This window comes from Patiria miniata, unplaced genomic scaffold, assembly GCF_015706575.1.
Source record: "Patiria miniata isolate m_02_andy unplaced genomic scaffold, ASM1570657v1 HiC_scaffold_8, whole genome shotgun sequence".
Classification (NCBI taxonomy): domain Eukaryota; kingdom Metazoa; phylum Echinodermata; class Asteroidea; order Valvatida; family Asterinidae; genus Patiria; species Patiria miniata.
Genome location: NW_024037075.1, coordinates 6,161,729 through 6,179,901, shown reverse-complemented (window position 1 = coordinate 6,179,901; position 18,173 = coordinate 6,161,729). Strand labels below are relative to the sequence as shown.

General features: G+C 41.8%; 11 long non-coding RNA genes across 11 annotated transcripts; all 11 read right to left on the bottom strand.

Moving 5' to 3' along the window:
• Positions 1-238: 238 nt before the first annotated feature.
• On the bottom strand, positions 239-708 carry LOC119719513. The gene is made up of 3 exons (XR_005269963.1): positions 668-708; positions 468-509; positions 239-276 (listed from the first exon to the last, which is right to left on the bottom strand). It is a non-coding gene; the product is annotated as an uncharacterized LOC119719513 (long non-coding RNA).
• A 2,088-nt stretch (positions 709-2,796) lies between these two features.
• LOC119719520 lies at positions 2,797-3,273 on the bottom strand. The gene is made up of 3 exons (XR_005269971.1): positions 3,233-3,273; positions 3,032-3,073; positions 2,797-2,837 (listed from the first exon to the last, which is right to left on the bottom strand). It is a non-coding gene; the product is annotated as an uncharacterized LOC119719520 (long non-coding RNA).
• Positions 3,274-4,072: 799 nt separating this feature from the next.
• LOC119719514 lies at positions 4,073-4,550 on the bottom strand. Its single transcript, XR_005269964.1, has 3 exons — positions 4,510-4,550; positions 4,309-4,350; positions 4,073-4,110 (listed from the first exon to the last, which is right to left on the bottom strand). It is a non-coding gene; the product is annotated as an uncharacterized LOC119719514 (long non-coding RNA).
• Positions 4,551-5,343: 793 nt separating this feature from the next.
• LOC119719501 lies at positions 5,344-5,835 on the bottom strand. The gene is made up of 3 exons (XR_005269952.1): positions 5,795-5,835; positions 5,594-5,635; positions 5,344-5,402 (listed from the first exon to the last, which is right to left on the bottom strand). It is a non-coding gene; the product is annotated as an uncharacterized LOC119719501 (long non-coding RNA).
• Positions 5,836-6,647: 812 nt separating this feature from the next.
• LOC119719522 lies at positions 6,648-7,128 on the bottom strand. Its single transcript, XR_005269972.1, has 3 exons — positions 7,088-7,128; positions 6,887-6,928; positions 6,648-6,688 (listed from the first exon to the last, which is right to left on the bottom strand). It is a non-coding gene; the product is annotated as an uncharacterized LOC119719522 (long non-coding RNA).
• Positions 7,129-9,539: 2,411 nt separating this feature from the next.
• On the bottom strand, positions 9,540-10,008 carry LOC119719510. Its single transcript, XR_005269960.1, has 3 exons — positions 9,968-10,008; positions 9,767-9,808; positions 9,540-9,577 (listed from the first exon to the last, which is right to left on the bottom strand). It is a non-coding gene; the product is annotated as an uncharacterized LOC119719510 (long non-coding RNA).
• An 812-nt stretch (positions 10,009-10,820) lies between these two features.
• Positions 10,821-11,508, bottom strand: LOC119719420. The gene is made up of 4 exons (XR_005269929.1): positions 11,421-11,508; positions 11,246-11,284; positions 11,051-11,092; positions 10,821-10,861 (listed from the first exon to the last, which is right to left on the bottom strand). It is a non-coding gene; the product is annotated as an uncharacterized LOC119719420 (long non-coding RNA).
• Positions 11,509-12,085: 577 nt separating this feature from the next.
• LOC119719508 lies at positions 12,086-12,561 on the bottom strand. The gene is made up of 3 exons (XR_005269958.1): positions 12,521-12,561; positions 12,320-12,361; positions 12,086-12,123 (listed from the first exon to the last, which is right to left on the bottom strand). It is a non-coding gene; the product is annotated as an uncharacterized LOC119719508 (long non-coding RNA).
• Positions 12,562-13,374: 813 nt separating this feature from the next.
• Positions 13,375-13,850, bottom strand: LOC119719523. Its single transcript, XR_005269973.1, has 3 exons — positions 13,810-13,850; positions 13,609-13,650; positions 13,375-13,415 (listed from the first exon to the last, which is right to left on the bottom strand). It is a non-coding gene; the product is annotated as an uncharacterized LOC119719523 (long non-coding RNA).
• A 795-nt stretch (positions 13,851-14,645) lies between these two features.
• On the bottom strand, positions 14,646-15,150 carry LOC119719502. Its single transcript, XR_005269953.1, has 3 exons — positions 15,110-15,150; positions 14,909-14,950; positions 14,646-14,704 (listed from the first exon to the last, which is right to left on the bottom strand). It is a non-coding gene; the product is annotated as an uncharacterized LOC119719502 (long non-coding RNA).
• A 2,113-nt stretch (positions 15,151-17,263) lies between these two features.
• Positions 17,264-17,738, bottom strand: LOC119719524. Its single transcript, XR_005269974.1, has 3 exons — positions 17,698-17,738; positions 17,497-17,538; positions 17,264-17,304 (listed from the first exon to the last, which is right to left on the bottom strand). It is a non-coding gene; the product is annotated as an uncharacterized LOC119719524 (long non-coding RNA).
• Positions 17,739-18,173: the final 435 nt, after the last annotated feature.

The window sequence follows — 18,173 nt, the reverse complement described above, 5'->3', positions numbered from 1 at the left end:
AAGATTGAGTGTTGCTATCAAATACCGTCAGGATGATTCTAACTTCTGGACTTTCATTTGTATTTCCCTGCAGCTTCAAGGCATGTACTTCAACCTTTGTGTTGAATTGGACGTTCAATTTGGGGTTTTGGTCGCGGTTGTCCTCAGGATTGGACTGTAGCTCGAATGTCCAAGGTTTGTCAGCGTTGATATCAGTTGACTGATCTTCAGACGCTGGAGTTGTAGAACGGCTACTCTCAAGTCCTTGCTCGCCGTCCATTGCCTCCATACAGTATCCTTGAAAGAAAGACATTCAGAATATCAGAATGGTGTGTTGGAATTGAAATTAGTTGGAGTTGGGAAATAAACCGCGGTCAATCAAGTACTTTGAATAGAGAATGCAAAAGCCATCTCACCAAAAGTATCGGGAAAATGCAAATTACCCCCCACCCGAAAAAAACCCCAACAACAACAACAACAACGCATACCTGCTGTGGTGGATGTAGAGGTCTGGGTAGTTGTTGTCACAACTGTTTAAGGAGAGAAAAAACAACATTGTGAGTGTTTTCAGGGTACAATTTCGCGCCAGTGACTGTTGATCTGTACAGAGAATGCCATCTAAAAATCTTGACATGCACTACTCTTTTTCGTGCAATATTTGTTTTGCCGGAAAACGAAGGATGTTTACCTTTAGTCGTCGTTGCAGCCGGAGTTGTGGTCGTTATTTCTGTAAAAGACAAGAAGAGGAACGGATTAGAAAATGATATTATTCAATTGTCTTTAAAATATGCTAGCTAGAATATTTCATTGAGACGCCTTTGCGGTTACAGAAAAAATGCCGATGGAGAATCGATCTGAGTTGAGTATCAAGACGTACCTTCCATGCAACCCAGGAAATCAACACGCAAACTTCCGGAGTCCTCTGTGTCAAATGACAGAATCTCCAGTCGAAGTTCTTCGATTCTAGTCACTGGAGTAGGCAAGATTGCAGTCACAGGCCTTCTACCATTCAGGGTGGCCTCGACAATCTGGGCAAGAAAACACAAATTTCATTTAGTTACAGAGGTTTGCAAGATTTGGGTATTTAGGACATGAATCGAGAGGTATATACCCAATTTTTTTTAAATTCTAGGTTATCGTAGTGCAAAAAGGAACCAGACTATTTTCCTTCCAGCCCCGCTTTGGTTACATTGATTTTAATGGAAGCAATGAAATGGGTGCAACATGATAATGGTCTTTTGATTGATGAAGCTTATGGAAAAACTTACGAGTGGTTTGCCCGAGGAATCCAGCACATCAGTGTAAATTTGGGTTGATCGATCCCGGACCAACGGAATTATTCGGACCGTTTGGGATTGGTCGCTGTCTCCCTGGAGCTTCAAGGCGTGCACTTGAACTTCGGTGTTAAACTTGACGTCCAGTTTAGGGTTTTGGTCGCGGTTGTCCTCAGGATTGGACTGTAGCTCGAATGTCCAAGGTTTATCAGCGTTGATATCAGTTGACTGATCTTCAGACGCTGGAGTTGTAGAACGGCTACTCTCAAGTCCTTGCTCGCCGTCCATTGGCTCCATACAGTATCCTTGAAAGAAAGACATTCAGAATATCAGAATGTTGTTGGAATTGAAATGAGTTGGAGTTTGGAAATAAACCGCGGTCAATCAAGTACTTTGAACAGAGAATGCAAAAGCCATCTCTCCAAAAGTATCTGGAAAATGCAAATACCCCCAACCCGAAAAAGAACCCAACAACAACAACAACAACAACAACAACGCATACCTGCTGTGGTGGATGTAGAGGTCTGGGTAGTTGTTGTCACAACTGTTTAAGGAGAGAAAAAAACAACATTGTGAGTAATTCAGGGTACAATTTCGCGCCAGTGACTGTTGATCTGTTTAAGAGAATGCCATCTAAAAATCTTGACATGCACTACTCTTTTTCGTGCAATATTTGTTTTGCCGGAAAATGAAAGATGTTTACCTTTAGTCGTCGTTGCAGCCGGAGTTTTGTGGTCGTTATTTCTGTAAAAGACAAGAAGAAGAACGGATTAGAAAATGATATTATTCAATTGTCTTTTAAAATTTCATTTAGAACCCTTTGCGGTTACAGAAAAAATGCCAATGGAGAATCGATCTGAGCTTGAGTATCAAGACGTACCTTCCATGCAACCCAGGAAATCAACACGCAAACTTCCGGAGTCCTCTGTGTCAATTGACAGAATCTCCAGTCGAAGTTCTTCGATTCTAGTCACTGGAGTAGGCAAGATTGCAGTCACAGGCCTTCTACCATTCAGGGTGGCCTCGACAATCTGGGCAAGAAAACACAAATTTCATTTAGTTACAGAGGTTTGCAAGATTTGGGTATTTAGGACATGAATCGAGAGGTATATACCCAATTTTTTTTTAAATTCTAGGTTATCGTAGTGCAAAAAGGAACCAGACTATTTTCCTTCCAGCCCCGCTTTGGTTACATTGATTTTAATGGAAGCAATGAAATGGGTGCAACATGATAATGGTCTTTTGATTGATGAAGCTTATGGAAAAACTTACGAGTGGTTTGCCCGAGGAATCCAGCACATCAGTGTAAATTTGGGTTGATCGATCCCGGACCAACGGAATTATTCGGACCGTTTGGGATTGGTCGCTGTCTCCCTGGAGCTTCAAGGCGTGCACTTGAACTTCGGTGTTAAACTTGACGTCCAGTTTAGGGGTTTTGGTCGCGGTTGTCCTCAGGATTGGACTGTAGCTCGAATGTCCAAGGTTTATCAGCGTTGATATCAGTTGACTGATCTTCAGACGCTGGAGTTGTAGAACGGCTACTCTCAAGTCCTTGCTCGCCGTCCATTGGCTCCATACAGTATCCTTGAAAGAAAGACATTTAGAATATCAGAATGTTGGGGATTGAAATTAGTTGGAGTTTGGAAATAAACCGCGGTCAATCAAGTACTTTGAATAGAGAATGCAAAAGCCATCTCACCAAAAGTATCGGGAAAATGCAAATACCCCCCCCCGAAAAGAACCCCAACAACAACAACAACAACAACAACAACGCATACCTGCTGTGGTGGATGTAGAGGTCTGGGTAGTTGTTGTCACAACTGTTTAAGGAGAGAAAAATACAACATTGTGAGTGTTTTCAGGGTACAATTTCGCGCCAGTGACTGTTGATCTGTACAGAGAATGCCATCTAAAAATCTTGACATGCACTACTCTTTTTCGTGCAATATTTGTTTTGCCGGAAAACGAAAGATGTTTACCTTTAGTCGTCGTTGCAGCCGGAGTTGTGGTCGTTATTTCTGTAAAAGACAAGAAGAAGAACGGATTAGAAAATGATATTATTCAATTGTCTTTTAAAATTTCATTTAAAAGCCTTTGCGGTTACAGAAAAAAATGCCAATGGAGAATCGATCTGAGCTTGAGTATCAAGACGTACCTTCCATGCAACCCAGGAAATCAACACGCAAACTTCCGGAGTCCTCTGTGTCAATTGACAAAATCTCCAGTCGAAGTTCTTCGATTCTAGTCACTGGAGTAGGCAAGATTGCAGTCACAGGCCTTCTACCATTCAGGGTGGCCTCGACAATCTGGGCAAGAAAACACAAATTTCATTTAGTTACAGAGGTTTGCAAGATTTGGGTATTTAGGACATGAATCGAGAGGTATATACCCAATTTTTTTTAAATTCTAGGTTTCCTAGTGCAAAAAGGAACCAGACTATTTTTCCTTCCAGCCCCGCTTTGGTTACATTGATTTTAATGGAAGCAATGAAATGGGTGCAACATGATAATGGTCTTTTGATTGATGAAGCTTATGGAAAAACTTACGAGTGGTTTGCCCGAGGAATCCAGCACATCAGTGTAAATTTGGGTTGATCGATCCCGGACCAACGGAATTATTCGGACCGTTTGGGATTGGTCGCTGTCTCCCTGGAGCTTCAAGGCGTGCACTTGGACTTCGGTGTTAAACTTGACGTCCAGTTTGGGGTTTTGGTCGCGGTTGTCCTCAGGATTGGACTGTAGCTCGAATGTCCAAGGTTTATCAGCGTTGATATCAGTTGACTGATCTTCAGACGCTGGAGTTGTAGAACGGCTACTCTCAAGTCCTTGCTCGCCGTCCATTGCCTCCATACAGTATCCTTGAAAGAAAGACATTTAGAATATCAGAATGTTGCTGGAATTGAAATTAGTTGGAGTTGGGAAATAAACCGCGGTCAATCAAGTACTTTTGAATAGAGAATGCAAAAGCCATCTCACCAAAAGTATCGGGAAAATGCAAATTACTCCCCCCCCCCCGAAAAAACCCCAACAACAACAACAACAACAACAACGCATACCTGCTGTGGTGGATGTAGAGGTCTGGGTAGTTGTTGTCACAACTGTTTAAGGAGAGAAAAATACAACATTGTGAGTGTTTTCAGGGTACAATTTCGCGCCAGTGACTGTTGATCTGTACAGCGAATGCCATCTAAAAATCTTGACATGCACTACTCTTTTTCGTGTAATATTTGTTTTGCCGGAAAACGAAGGATGTTTACCTTTAGTCGTCGTTGCAGCCGGAGTTGTGGTCGTTATTTCTGTAAAAGACAAGAAGAGGAACGGATTAGAAAATGATATTATTCAATTGTCTTTTAAATATCCTAGCTAGAAAATTTCATTTAAAAGCCTTTGCGGTTACAGAAAAAAATGCCAATGGAGAATCGATCTGAGCTTGAGTATCAAGACGTACCTTCCATGCAACCCAGGAAATCAACACGCAAACTTCCGGAGTCCTCTGTGTCAATTGACAAAATCTCCAGTCGAAGTTCTTCGATTCTAGTCACTGGAGTAGGCAAGATTGCAGTCACAGGCCTTCTACCATTCAGGGTGGCCTCGACAATCTGGGCAAGAAAACACAAATTTCATTTAGTTACAGAGGTTTGCAAGATTTGGGTATTTAGGACATGAATCGAGAGGTATATACCCAATTTATTTTTAAATTCTAGGTGATCCTAGTGCAAAAAGGAACCAGACTATTTTCCTTCCAGCCCCGCTTTGGTTACATTGATTTAATGGAAGCAATGAAATGGGTGCAACATGATAATGGTCTTTTGATTGATGAAGCTTATGGAAGAACTTACGAGTGGTTTGCCCGAGGAATCCAGCACATCAGTGTAAATTTGGGTTGATCGATCCCGGACCAACGGAATTATTCGGGCCGTTTGGGATTGGTCGCTGTCTCCCTGGAGCTTCAAGGCGTGCACTTGGACTTCGGTGTTAAACTTGACGTCCAGTTTGGGGTTTTGGTCGCGGTTGTCCTCAGGATTGGACTGTAGCTCGAATGTCCAAGGTTTATCAGCGTTGATATCAGTTGACTGATCTTCAGACGCTGGAGTTGAAGAACGGATACTCTCAAGTCCTTGCTCGCCGTCCATTGGCTCCATACAGTATCCTTGAAAGAAAGACATTTAGAATATCAGAATGTTGCTGGAATTGAAATTAGTTGGAGTTGGGAAATAAACCGCGGTCAATCAAGTACTTTGAATAGAGAATGCAAAAGCCATCTCACCAAAAGTATCGGAAAAATGCAAATTCCCCCCCCCCCGAAAAAAACCCGACAACAACAACAACAACAACGCATACCTGCTGTGGTGGATGTAGAGGTCTGGGTAGTTGTTGTCACAACTGTTTAAGGAGAGAAAAATACAACATTGTGAGTGTTTTCAGGGTACAATTTCGCGCCAGTGACTGTTGATCTGTACAGCGAATGCCATCTAAAAATCTTGACATGCACTACTCTTTTTCGTGTAATATTTGTTTTGCCGGAAAACGAAGGATGTTTACCTTTAGTCGTCGTTGCAGCCGGAGTTGTGGTCGTTATTTCTGTAAAAGACAAGAAGAGGAACGGATTAGAAAATGATATTATTCAATTGTCTTTTAAATATCCTAGCTAGAAAATTTCATTTAAAAGCCTTTGCGGTTACAGAAAAAAATGCCAATGGAGAATCGATCTGAGCTTGAGTATCAAGACGTACCTTCCATGCAACCCAGGAAATCAACACGCAAACTTCCGGAGTCCTCTGTGTCAATTGACAAAATCTCCAGTCGAAGTTCTTCGATTCTAGTCACTGGAGTAGGCAAGATTGCAGTCACAGGCCTTCTACCATTCAGGGTGGCCTCGACAATCTGGGCAAGAAAACACAAATTTCATTTAGTTACAGAGGTTTGCAAGATTTGGGTATTTAGGACATGAATCGAGAGGTATATACCCAATTTTTTTTTAAATTCTAGGTTATCGTAGTGCAAAAAGGAACCAGACTATTTTTCCTTCCAGCCCCGCTTTGGTTACATTGATTTTAATGGAAGCAATGAATGGGTGCAACATGATAATGGTCTTTTGATTGATGAAGCTTATGGAAAAACTTACGAGTGGTTTGCCCGAGGAATCCAGCACATCAGTGTAAATTTGGGTTGATCGATCCCGGACCAACGGAATTATTCGGACCGGTTTGGATTGGTCGCTGTCTCCCTGGAGCTTCAAGGCGTGCACTTGGACTTCGGTGTTAAACTTGACGTCCAGTTTGGGGTTTTGGTCGCGGTTGTCCTCAGGATTGGACTGTAGCTCGAATATCCAAGGTTTATCAGCGTTGATATCAGTTGACTGATCTTCAGACGCTGGAGTTGTAGAACGGCTACTCTCAAGTCCTTGCTCGCCGTCCATTGGCTCCATACAGTATCCTTGAAAGAAAGACATTCAGAATATCAGAATGTTGCTGGAATTGAAATGAGTTGGAGTTTGGAAATAAACCGCGGTCAATCAAGTACTTTGAACAGAGAAGAATGCAAAAGCCATCTCTCCAAAAGTATCGGGAAAATGCAAATACCCCCCACCCGAAAAAGAACCCCAACAACAACAACAACAACAACAACGCATACCTGCTGTGGTGGATGTAGAGGTCTGGGTAGTTGTTGTCACAACTGTTTAAGGAGAGAAAAATACAACATTGTGAGTGTTTTCAGGGTACAATTTCGCGCCAGTGACTGTTGATCTGTACAGAGAATGCCATCTAAAAATCTTGACATGCACTACTCTTTTTCGTGCAATATTTGTTTTGCCGGAAAACGAAAGATGTTTACCTTTAGTCGTCGTTGCAGCCGGAGTTGTGGTCGTTATTTCTGTAAAAGACAAGAAGAAAAACGGATTAGAAAATGATATTATTTAATTGTCTTTAAAATATCCAGCTAGAATATTTCATTGAGACGCCTTTGCGGTAACAGAAAAAATGCCGATGGAGAATCGATCTGAGCTTGAGTATCAAGACGTACCTTCCATGCAACCCAGGAAATCAACACGCAAACTTCCAGAGTCCTCTGTGTCAATTGACAAAATCTCCAGTCGAAGTTCTTCGATTCTAGTCACTGGAGTAGGCAAGATTGCAGTCACAGGCCTTCTACCATTCAGGGTGGCCTCGACAATCTGGGCAAGAAAACACAAATTTCATTTAGTTACAGAGGTTTGCAAGATTTGGATATTTAGGACATGAATCGAGAGATATATACCCATTTTTTTTTTAAATTCTAGGTTGTCCTAGTGCAAAAAGGAACCAGACTATTTTTCCTTCCAGGCCCGCTTTGGTTACATTGATTTTAATGGAAGCAATGAAATGGGTGCAACATGATAATGGTCTTTTGATTGATGAAGCTTATGGAAAAACTTACGAGTGGTTTGCCCGAGGAATCCAGCACATCAGTGTAAATTTGGGTTGATCGATCCCGGACCAACGGAATTATTCGGACCGTTTGGGATTGGTCGCTGTCTCCCTGGAGCTTCAAGGCGTGCACTTGAACTTCGGTGTTAAACTTGACGTCCAGTTTGGGGTTTTGGTCGCGGTTGTCCTCAGGATTGGACTGTAGCTCGAATATCCAAGGTTTATCAGCGTTGATATCAGTTGACTGATCTTCAGACGCTGGAGTTGTAGAACGGCTACTCTCAAGTCCTTGCTCGCCGTCCATTGCCTCCATACAGTATCCTTGAAAGAAAGACATTCAGAATATCAGAATGTTGTTGGAATTGAAATGAGTTGGAGTTTGGAAATAAACCGCGGTCAATCAAGTACTTTGAGCAGAGAATACAAAAGCCATCTCACCAAAAGTATCGGGAAATGCAAATTCCCCCCCCCCCCCGAAAAAAACCCCCAACAACAACAACAACAACAACAACGCATACCTGCTGTGGTGGATGTAGAGGTCTGGGTAGTTGTTGTCACAACTGTTTAAGGAGAGAAAAATACAACATTGTGAGTGTTTTGCCAAAGTTATAGAATCGAATAACGCTTTTGGACTATTTAGAGGTTATTTTAGGGAGCATCCAATTTCTAATATTATCTAAACATATAAATGATAAAATTAAAACAGTGCTCACCAGTTAGTAATACCCGAGCTTTCCATGCGTTCACCTTCATCAGGGGATACGCCACGAAAACTCGGGTTTTACTATACAAGGACATTTCATTATTTCTCACCAGGGGTATTATATAATATATACATATGTATAATATGAAACATACATCTCATGACTGATAATACACCAGCAGAAATGTCTTCAATCCTCAAAATTTAATACATACCTGGTCGCGTTGGCCGTGTTGTTGTTTTAATATCAGACCCTCCAGGACGACCTGAGTTAACGAAGAAAATACATTTATATTAACCTTTAGGTTTATCACATTATGACACGACACATATATTAAGTAAAATCCATAAATTAATCTGTAATGCATTATTCATTATTCTTCATTCATCAACTGTTATTGGATTCTTCGCTTCACACGAGGTTAAAAATGGAATGACTGAACATTTGCGTGTAGTTGTTGCTGCTGGAGTAGTGGTTGAAGCTTCTGCTTGGATAGAAAAAAGAAAAGCAGATTCAAAATGGGAATATGAATCTGTTTGCACATCTCAAGTCGAAATATACATGCAGTAAATCTAGTAATAATATCATAAATCAGTAAAAAATGTAGCCCATCTTCACATACCTTCTCTGCAACCCAGGAAATCAACGCGCAAACTTCCCTCGTCACTGTCTCCAATGGACAAGATCTCAAGTCGCAGTTGTTTGATCCCGGTCACCGGAGAGGGCAATATAAGAGTTACAGGCCTTTGACCATTAAGAGTCACCTCTTGAATCTGTCAGTTAAAAAACAAGAATCTCTGAATTCCAATGACTTTCGAACAATTTTTTTCCACTTCAGCTTGAATTCAAATTTACCAATTCATTTCGAGAAATAACTACCAAAAAAGAAATTGCTGCACTAACCAATGGCTTGCCAGAGGAGTCCAGTACATCACTGAAAGATTGAGTGTTGCTATCAAATACCGTCAGGATGATTCTAACTTCTGGACTTTCATTTGTATTTCCCTGCAGCTTCAAGGCATGTACTTCAACCTTTGTGTTGAATTGGACGTTCAATTTGGGGTTTTGGTCGCGGTTGTCCTCAGGATTGGACTGTAGCTCGAATGTCCAAGGTTTGTCAGCGTTGATATCAGTTGACTGATCTTCAGACGCTGGAGTTGTAGAACGGCTACTCTCAAGTCCTTGCTCGCCGTCCATTGCCTCCATACAGTATCCTTGAAAGAAAGACATTCAGAATATCAGAATGGTGTTGGAATTGAAATTAGTTGGAGTTGGGAAATAAACCGCGGTCAATCAAGTACTTTGAATAGAGAATGCAAAAGCCATCTCACCAAAAGTATCGGGAAAATGCAAATTACCCCCCACCCGAAAAAAACCCCAACAACAACAACAACAACGCATACCTGCTGTGGTGGATGTAGAGGTCTGGGTAGTTGTTGTCACAACTGTTTAAGGAGAGAAAAATACAACATTGTGAGTGTTTTCAGGGTACAATTTCGCGCCAGTGACTGTTGATCTGTACAGAGAATGCCATCTAAAAATCTTGACATGCACTACTCTTTTTCGTGCAATATTTGTTTTGCCGGAAAACGAAGGATGTTTACCTTTAGTCGTCGTTGCAGCCGGAGTTGTGGTCGTTATTTCTGTAAAAGACAAGAAGAGGAACGGATTAGAAAATGATATTATTCAATTGTCTTTAAAATATGCTAGCTAGAATATTTCATTGAGACGCCTTTGCGGTTACAGAAAAAATGCCGATGGAGAATCGATCTGAGGTTGAGTATCAAGACGTACCTTCCATGCAACCCAGGAAATCAACACGCAAACTTCCGGAGTCCTCTGTGTCAAATGACAGAATCTCCAGTCGAAGTTCTTCGATTCTAGTCACTGGAGTAGGCAAGATTGCAGTCACAGGCCTTCTACCATTCAGGGTGGCCTCGACAATCTGGGCAAGAAAACACAAATTTCATTTAGTTACAGAGGTTTGCAAGATTTGGGTATTTAGGACATGAATCGAGAGGTATATACCCAATTTTTTTTTAAATTCTAGGTTATCGTAGTGCAAAAAGGAACCAGACTATTTTTCCTTCCAGCCCCGCTTTGGTTACATTGATTTTAATGGAAGCAATGAAATGGGTGCAACATGATAATGGTCTTTTGATTGATGAAGCTTATGGAAAAACTTACGAGTGGTTTGCCCGAGGAATCCAGCACATCAGTGTAAATTTGGGTTGATCGATCCCGGACCAACGGAATTATTCGGACCGTTTGGGATTGGTCGCTGTCTCCCTGGAGCTTCAAGGCGTGCACTTGGACTTCGGTGTTAAACTTGACGTCCAGTTTAGGGTTTTGGTCGCGGTTGTCCTCAGGATTGGACTGTAGCTCGAATGTCCAAGGTTTATCAGCGTTGATATCAGTTGACTGAGCTTCAGACGCTGGAGTTGTAGAACGGCTACTCTCAAGTCCTTGCTCGCCGTCCATTGGCTCCATACAGTATCCTTGAAAGAAAGACATTCAGAATATCAGAATGTTGTTGGAATTGAAATGAGTTGGAGTTTGGAAATAAACCGCGGTCAATCAAGTACTTTGAACAGAGAATGCAAAAGCCATCTCTCCAAAAGTATCTGGAAAATGCAAATACCCCCAACCCGAAAAAGAACCCCAACAACAACAACAACAACGCATACCTGCTGTGGTGGATGTAGAGGTCTGGGTAGTTGTTGTCACAACTGTTTAAGGAGAGAAAAATACAACATTGTGAGTGTTTTCAGGGTACAATTTCGCGCCTGTTGATCTGTACAGAGAATGCCATCTAAAAATCTTGACATGCACTACTCTTTTTCGTGCAATATTTGTTTTGCCGGAAAATGAAAGATGTTTACCTTTAGTCGTCGTTGCAGCCGGAGTTGTGGTCGTTATTTCTGTAAAAGACAAGAAGAAGAACGGATTAGAAAATGATATTATTCAATTGTCTTTTAAAATTTCATTTAGAACCCTTTGCGGTTACAGAAAAAATGCCAATGGAGAATCGATCTGAGCTTGAGTATCAAGACGTACCTTCCATGCAACCCAGGAAATCAACACGCAAACTTCCAGAGTCCTCTGTGTCAATTGACAGAATCTCCAGTCGAAGTTCTTCGATTCTAGTCACTGGAGTAGGCAAGATTGCAGTCACAGGCCTTCTACCATTCAGGGTGGCCTCGACAATCTGGGCAAGAAAACACAAATTTCATTTAGTTACAGAGGTTTGCAAGATTTGGGTATTTAGGACATGAATCGAGAGGTATATACCCAATTTTTTTTAAATTCTAGGTTATCGTAGTGCAAAAAGGAACCAGACTATTTTTCCTTCCAGCCCCGCTTTGGTTACGTTGATTTTAATGGAAGCAATGAAATGGGTGCAACATGATAATGGTCTTTTGATTGATGAAGCTTATGGAAAAACTTACGAGTGGTTTGCCCGAGGAATCCAGCACATCAGTGTAAATTTGGGTTGATCGATCCCGGACCAACGAAATTATTCGGACCGTTTGGGATTGGTCGCTGTCTCCCTGGAGCTTCAAGGCGTGCACTTGGACTTCGGTGTTAAACTTGACGTCCAGTTTGGGGTTTTGGTCGCGGTTGTCCTCAGGATTGGACTGTAGCTCGAATGTCCAAGGTTTATCAGCGTTGATATCAGTTGACTGATCTTCATACGCTGGAGTTGTAGAACGGCTACTCTCAAGTCCTTGCTCGCCGTCCATTGCCTCCATACAGTATCCTTGAAAGAAAGACATTTAGAATATCAGAATGTTGCTGGAATTGAAATTAGTTGGAGTTGGGAAATAAACCGCGGTCAATCAAGTACTTTGAATAGAGAATGCAAAAGCCATCTCACCAAAAGTATCGGGAAAATGCAAATTACTCCCCCCCCCGAAAAAAACCCCAACAACAACAACAACAACAACAACGCATACCTGCTGTGGTGGATGTAGAGGTCTGGGTAGTTGTTGTCACAACTGTTTAAGGAGAGAAAAATACAATATTGTGAGTGTTTTCAGGGTACAATTTCGCGCCAGTGACTGTTGATCTGTACAGAGAATGCCATCTAAAAATCTTGACATGCACTACTCTTTTTCGTGCAATATTTGTTTTGCCGGAAAACGAAGGATGTTTACCTTTAGTCGTCGTTGCAGCCGGAGTTGTGGTCGTTATTTCTGTAAAAGACAAGAAGAGGAACGGATTAGAAAATGATATTATTCAATTGTCTTTTAAATATCCTAGCTAGAAAATTTCATTTAAAAGCCTTTGCGGTTACAGAAAAAAATGCCAATGGAGAATCGATCTGAGCTTGAGTATCAAGACGTACCTTCCATGCAACCCAGGAAATCAACACGCAAACTTCCGGAGTCCTCTGTGTCAATTGACAAAATCTCCAGTCGAAGTTCTTCGATTCTAGTCACTGGAGTAGGCAAGATTGCAGTCACAGGCCTTCTACCATTCAGGGTGGCCTCGACAATCTGGGCAAGAAAACACAAATTTCATTTAGTTACAGAGGTTTGCAAGATTTGGGTATTTAGGACATGAATCGAGAGGTATATACCCAATTTATTTTTAAATTCTAGGTGATCCTAGTGCAAAAAGGAACCAGACTATTTTTCCTTCCAGCCCCGCTTTGGTTACATTGATTTGAATGGAAGCAATGAAATGGGTGCAACATGATAATGGTCTTTTGATTGATGAAGCTTATGGAAGAACTTACGAGTGGTTTGCCCGAGGAATCCAGCACATCAGTGTAAATTTGGGTTGATCGATCCCGGACCAACGGAATTATTCGGACCGTTTGGGATTGGTCGCTGTCTCCCTGGAGCTTCAAGGCGTGCACTTGGACTTCGGTGTTAAACTTGACGTCCAGTTTGGGGTTTTGGTCGCGGTTGTCCTCAGGATTGGACTGTAGCTCGAATATCCAAGGTTTATCAGCGTTGATATCAGTTGACTGATCTTCAGACGCTGGAGTTGAAGAACGGATACTCTCAAGTCCTTGCTCGCCGTCCATTGGCTCCATACAGTATCCTTGAAAGAAAGACATTTAGAATATCAGAATGTTGCTGGAATTGAAATTAGTTGGAGTTGGGAAATAAACCGCGGTCAATCAAGTACTTTGAATAGAGAATGCAAAAGCCATCTCACCAAAAGTATCGGAAAAATGCAAATCCCCCCCCCGAAAAAAACCCCCAACAACAACAACAACAACAACAACGCATACCTGCTGTGGTGGATGTAGAGGTCTGGGTAGTTGTTGTCACAACTGTTTAAGGAGAGAAAAATACAACATTGTGAGTGTTTTCAGGGTACAATTTCGCGCCAGTGACTGTTGATCTGAACAGCGAATGCCATCTAAAAATCTTGACATGCACTACTCTTTTTCGTGTAATATTTGTTTTGCCGGAAAACGAAGGATGTTTACCTTTAGTCGTCGTTGCAGCCGGAGTTGTGGTCGTTATTTCTGTAAAAGACAAGAAGAGGAACGGATTAGAAAATGATATTATTCAATTGTCTTTTAAATATCCTAGCTAGAAAATTTCATTTAAAAGCCTTTGCGGTTACAGAAAAAAATGCCAATGGAGAATCGATCTGAGCTTGAGTATCAAGACGTACCTTCCATGCAACCCAGGAAATCAACACGCAAACTTCCGGAGTCCTCTGTGTCAATTGACAAAATCTCCAGTCGAAGTTCTTCGATTCTAGTCACTGGAGTAGGCAAGATTGCAGTCACAGGCCTTCTACCATTCAGGGTGGCCTCGACAATCTGGGCAAGAAAACACAAATTTCATTTAGTTACAGAGGTTTGCAAGATTTGGGTATTTAGGCCATGAATCGAGAGGTATATACCCAATTTATTTTTAAATTCTAGGTGATCCTAGTGCAAAAAGGAACCAGACTATTTTTCCTTCCAGCCCCGCTTTGGTTACATTGATTTGAATGGAAGCAATGAAATGGGTGCAACATGATAATGGTCTTTTGATTGATGAAGCTTATGGAAGAACTTACGAGTGGTTTGCCCGAGGAATCCAGCACATCAGTGTAAATTTGGGTTGATCGATCCCGGACCAACGGAATTATTCGGACCGTTTGGGATTGGTCGCTGTCTCCCTGGAGCTTCAAGGCGTGCACTTGGACTTCGGTGTTAAACTTGACGTCCAGTTTGGGGTTTTGGTCGCGGTTGTCCTCAGGATTGGACTGTAGCTCGAATGTCCAAGGTTTATCAGCGTTGATATCAGTTGACTGATCTTCAGACGCTGGAGTTGAAGAACGGATACTCTCAAGTCCTTGCTCGCCGTCCATTGGCTCCATACAGTATCCTTGAAAGAAAGACATTGAGAATATCAGAATGTTGCTGGAATTGAAATTAGTTGGAGTTGGGAAATAAACCGCGGTCAATCAAGTACTTTGAATAGAGAATGCAAAAGCTATCTCACCAAAAGTATCGGAAAAATGCAAATTCCCCCCCCGAAAAAAACCCCAACAACAACAACAACAACAACAACAACAACAACAACGCATACCTGCTGTGGTGGATGTAGAGGTCTGGGTAGTTGTTGTCACAACTGTTTAAGGAGAGAAAAATACAACATTGTGAGTGTTTTCAGGGTACAATTTCGCGCCAGTGACTGTTGATCTGTACAGCGAATGCCATCTAAAAATCTTGACATGCACTACTCTTTTTCGTGTAATATTTGTTTTGCCGGAAAACGAAGGATGTTTACCTTTAGTCGTCGTTGCAGCCGGAGTTGTGGTCGTTATTTCTGTAAAAGACAAGAAGAGGAACGGATTAGAAAATGATATTATTCAATTGTCTTTTAAATATCCTAGCTAGAAAATTTCATTTAAAAGCCTTTGCGGTTACAGAAAAAAATGCCAATGGAGAATCGATCTGAGCTTGAGTATCAAGACGTACCTTCCATGCAACCCAGGAAATCAACACGCAAACTTCCGGAGTCCTCTGTGTCAATTGACAAAATCTCCAGTCGAAGTTCTTCGATTCTAGTCACTGGAGTAGGCAAGATTGCAGTCACAGGCCTTCTACCATTCAGGGTGGCCTCGACAATCTGGGCAAGAAAACACAAATTTCATTTAGTTACAGAGGTTTGCAAGATTTGGGTATTTAGGACATGAATCGAGAGGTATATACCCAATTCATTTTTAAATTCTAGGTGATCCTAGTGCAAAAAGGAACCAGACTATTTTTCCTTCCAGCCCCGCTTTGGTTACATTGATTTGAATGGAAGCAATGAAATGGGTGCAACATGATAATGGTCTTTTGATTGATGAAGCTGATGGAAAAACTTACGAGTGGTTTGCCCGAGGAATCCAGCACATCAGTGTAAATTTGGGTTGATCGATCCCGGACCAACGGAATTATTCGGACCGTTTGGGATTGGTCGCTGTCTCCCTGGAGCTTCAAGGCGTGCACTTGGACTTCGGTGTTAAACTTGACGTCCAGTTTGGGGTTTTGGTCGCGGTTGTCCTCAGGATTGGACTGTAGCTCGAATATCCAAGGTTTATCAGCGTTGATATCAGTTGACTGATCTTCAGACGCTGGAGTTGTAGAACGGCTACTCTCAAGTCCTTGCTCGCCGTCCATTGGCTCCATACAGTATCCTTGAAAGAAAGACATTCAGAATATCAGAATGTTGTTGGAATTGAAATTAGTTGGAGTTGGGAAATCAACCGCGGTCAATCCAGTACTTTGAACAGAGAATGCAAAAGCCATCTCTCCAAAAGTATCGGGAAAATGCAAATACCCCCCACCCGAAAAAGAACAACCAACAACAACAACAACAACAACAACAACAACAACGCATACCTGCTGTGGTGGATGTAGAGGTCTGGGTAGTTGTTGTCACAACTGTTTAAGGAGAGAAAAATACAACATTGTGAGTGTTTTCTGGGTACAATTTCGCGCCAGTGACTGTTGATCTGTACAGAGAATGCCATCTAAAAATCTTGACATGCACTACTCTTTTTCGTGCAATATTTGTTTTGCCGGAAAACGAAGGATGTTTACCTTTAGTCGTCGTTGTAGCCGGAGTTGTGGTCGTTATTTCTGTAAACGACAAGAAGAGGAACGGATTAGAAAATGATATTATTCAATTGTCTTTTAAATATCCTAGCTAGAATATTTCATTGAGACGCCTTTGCGGTTACAGAAAAAATGCCGATGGAGAATCGATCTGAGCTTGAGTATCAAGACGTACCTTCCATGCAACCCAGGAAATCAACACGCAAACTTCCGGAGTCCTCTGTGTCAATTGACAAAATCTCCAGTCGAAGTTCTTCGATTCTAGTCACTGGAGTAGGCAAGATTGCAGTCACAGGCCTTCTACCATTCAGGGTGGCCTCGACAATCTGGGAAAGAAAACACAAATTTCATTTAGTTACAGAGGTTTGCAAGATTTGGGTATGTAGTACATGAATCGAGAGATATATACCCAATTTTTTTGTAAATTCTAGGTTGTCCTAGTGCAAAAAGGAACCAGACTATTTTTCCTTCCAGCCCCGCTTTGGTTACATTGATTTTAATGGAGGCAATGAAATGGGTGCAACATGATAATGGTCTTTTGATTGATGAAGCTTATGGAAAAACTTACGAGTGGTTTGCCCGAGGAATCCAGCACATCAGTGTAAATTTGGGTTGATCGATCCCGGACCAACGGAATTATTCGGACCGTTTGGGATTGGTCGCTGTCTCCCTGGAGCTTCAAGGCGTGCACTTGGACTTCGGTGTTAAACTTGACGTCCAGTTTGGGGTTTTGGTCGCGGTTGTCCTCAGGATTGGACTGTAGCTCGAATGTCCAAGGTTTATCAGCGTTGATATCAGTTGACCGATCTTCAGACGCTGGAGTTGTAGAACGGCTACTCTCAAGTCCTTGCTCGCCGTCCATTGGCTCCATACAGTATCCTTGAAAGAAAGACATTGAGAATATCAGAATGTTGCTGGAATTGAAATTAGTTGGAGTTGGGAAATAAACCGCGGTCAATCAAGTACTTTGAATAGAGAATGCAAAAGCCATCTCACCAAAAGTATCGGAAAAATGCAAATCCCCCCCCCGAAAAAAACCCCAACAACAACAACAACAACAACAACGCATACCTGCTGTGGTGGATGTAGAGGTCTGGGTAGTTGTTGTCACAACTGTTTAAGGAGAGAAAAATACAACATTGTGAGTGTTTTCAGGGTACAATTTCGCGCCAGTGACTGTTGATCTGTACAGTGAATGCCATCTAAAAATCTTGACATGCACTACTCTTTTTCGTGTAATATTTGTTTTGCCGGAAAACGAAGGATGTTTACCTTTAGTCGTCGTTGCAGCCGGAGTTGTGGTCGTTATTTCTGTAAAAGACAAGAAGAGGAACGGATTAGAAAATGATATTATTCAATTGTCTTTTAAATATCCTAGCTAGAAAATTTCATTTAAAAGCCTTTGCGGTTACAGAAAAAAATGCCAATGGAGAATCGATCTGAGCTTGAGTATCAAGACGTACCTTCCATGCAACCCAGGAAATCAACACGCAAACTTCCGGAGTCCTCTGTGTCAATTGACAAAATCTCCAGTCGAAGTTCTTCGATTCTAGTCACTGGAGTAGGCAAGATTGCAGTCACAGGCCTTCTACCATTCAGGGTGGCCTCGACAATCTGGGCAAGAAAACACAAATTTCATTTAGTTACAGAGGTTTGCAAGATTTGGGTATTTAGGACATGAATCGAGAGGTATATACCCAATTTATTTTTAAATTCTAGGTGATCCTAGTGCAAAAAGGAACCAGACT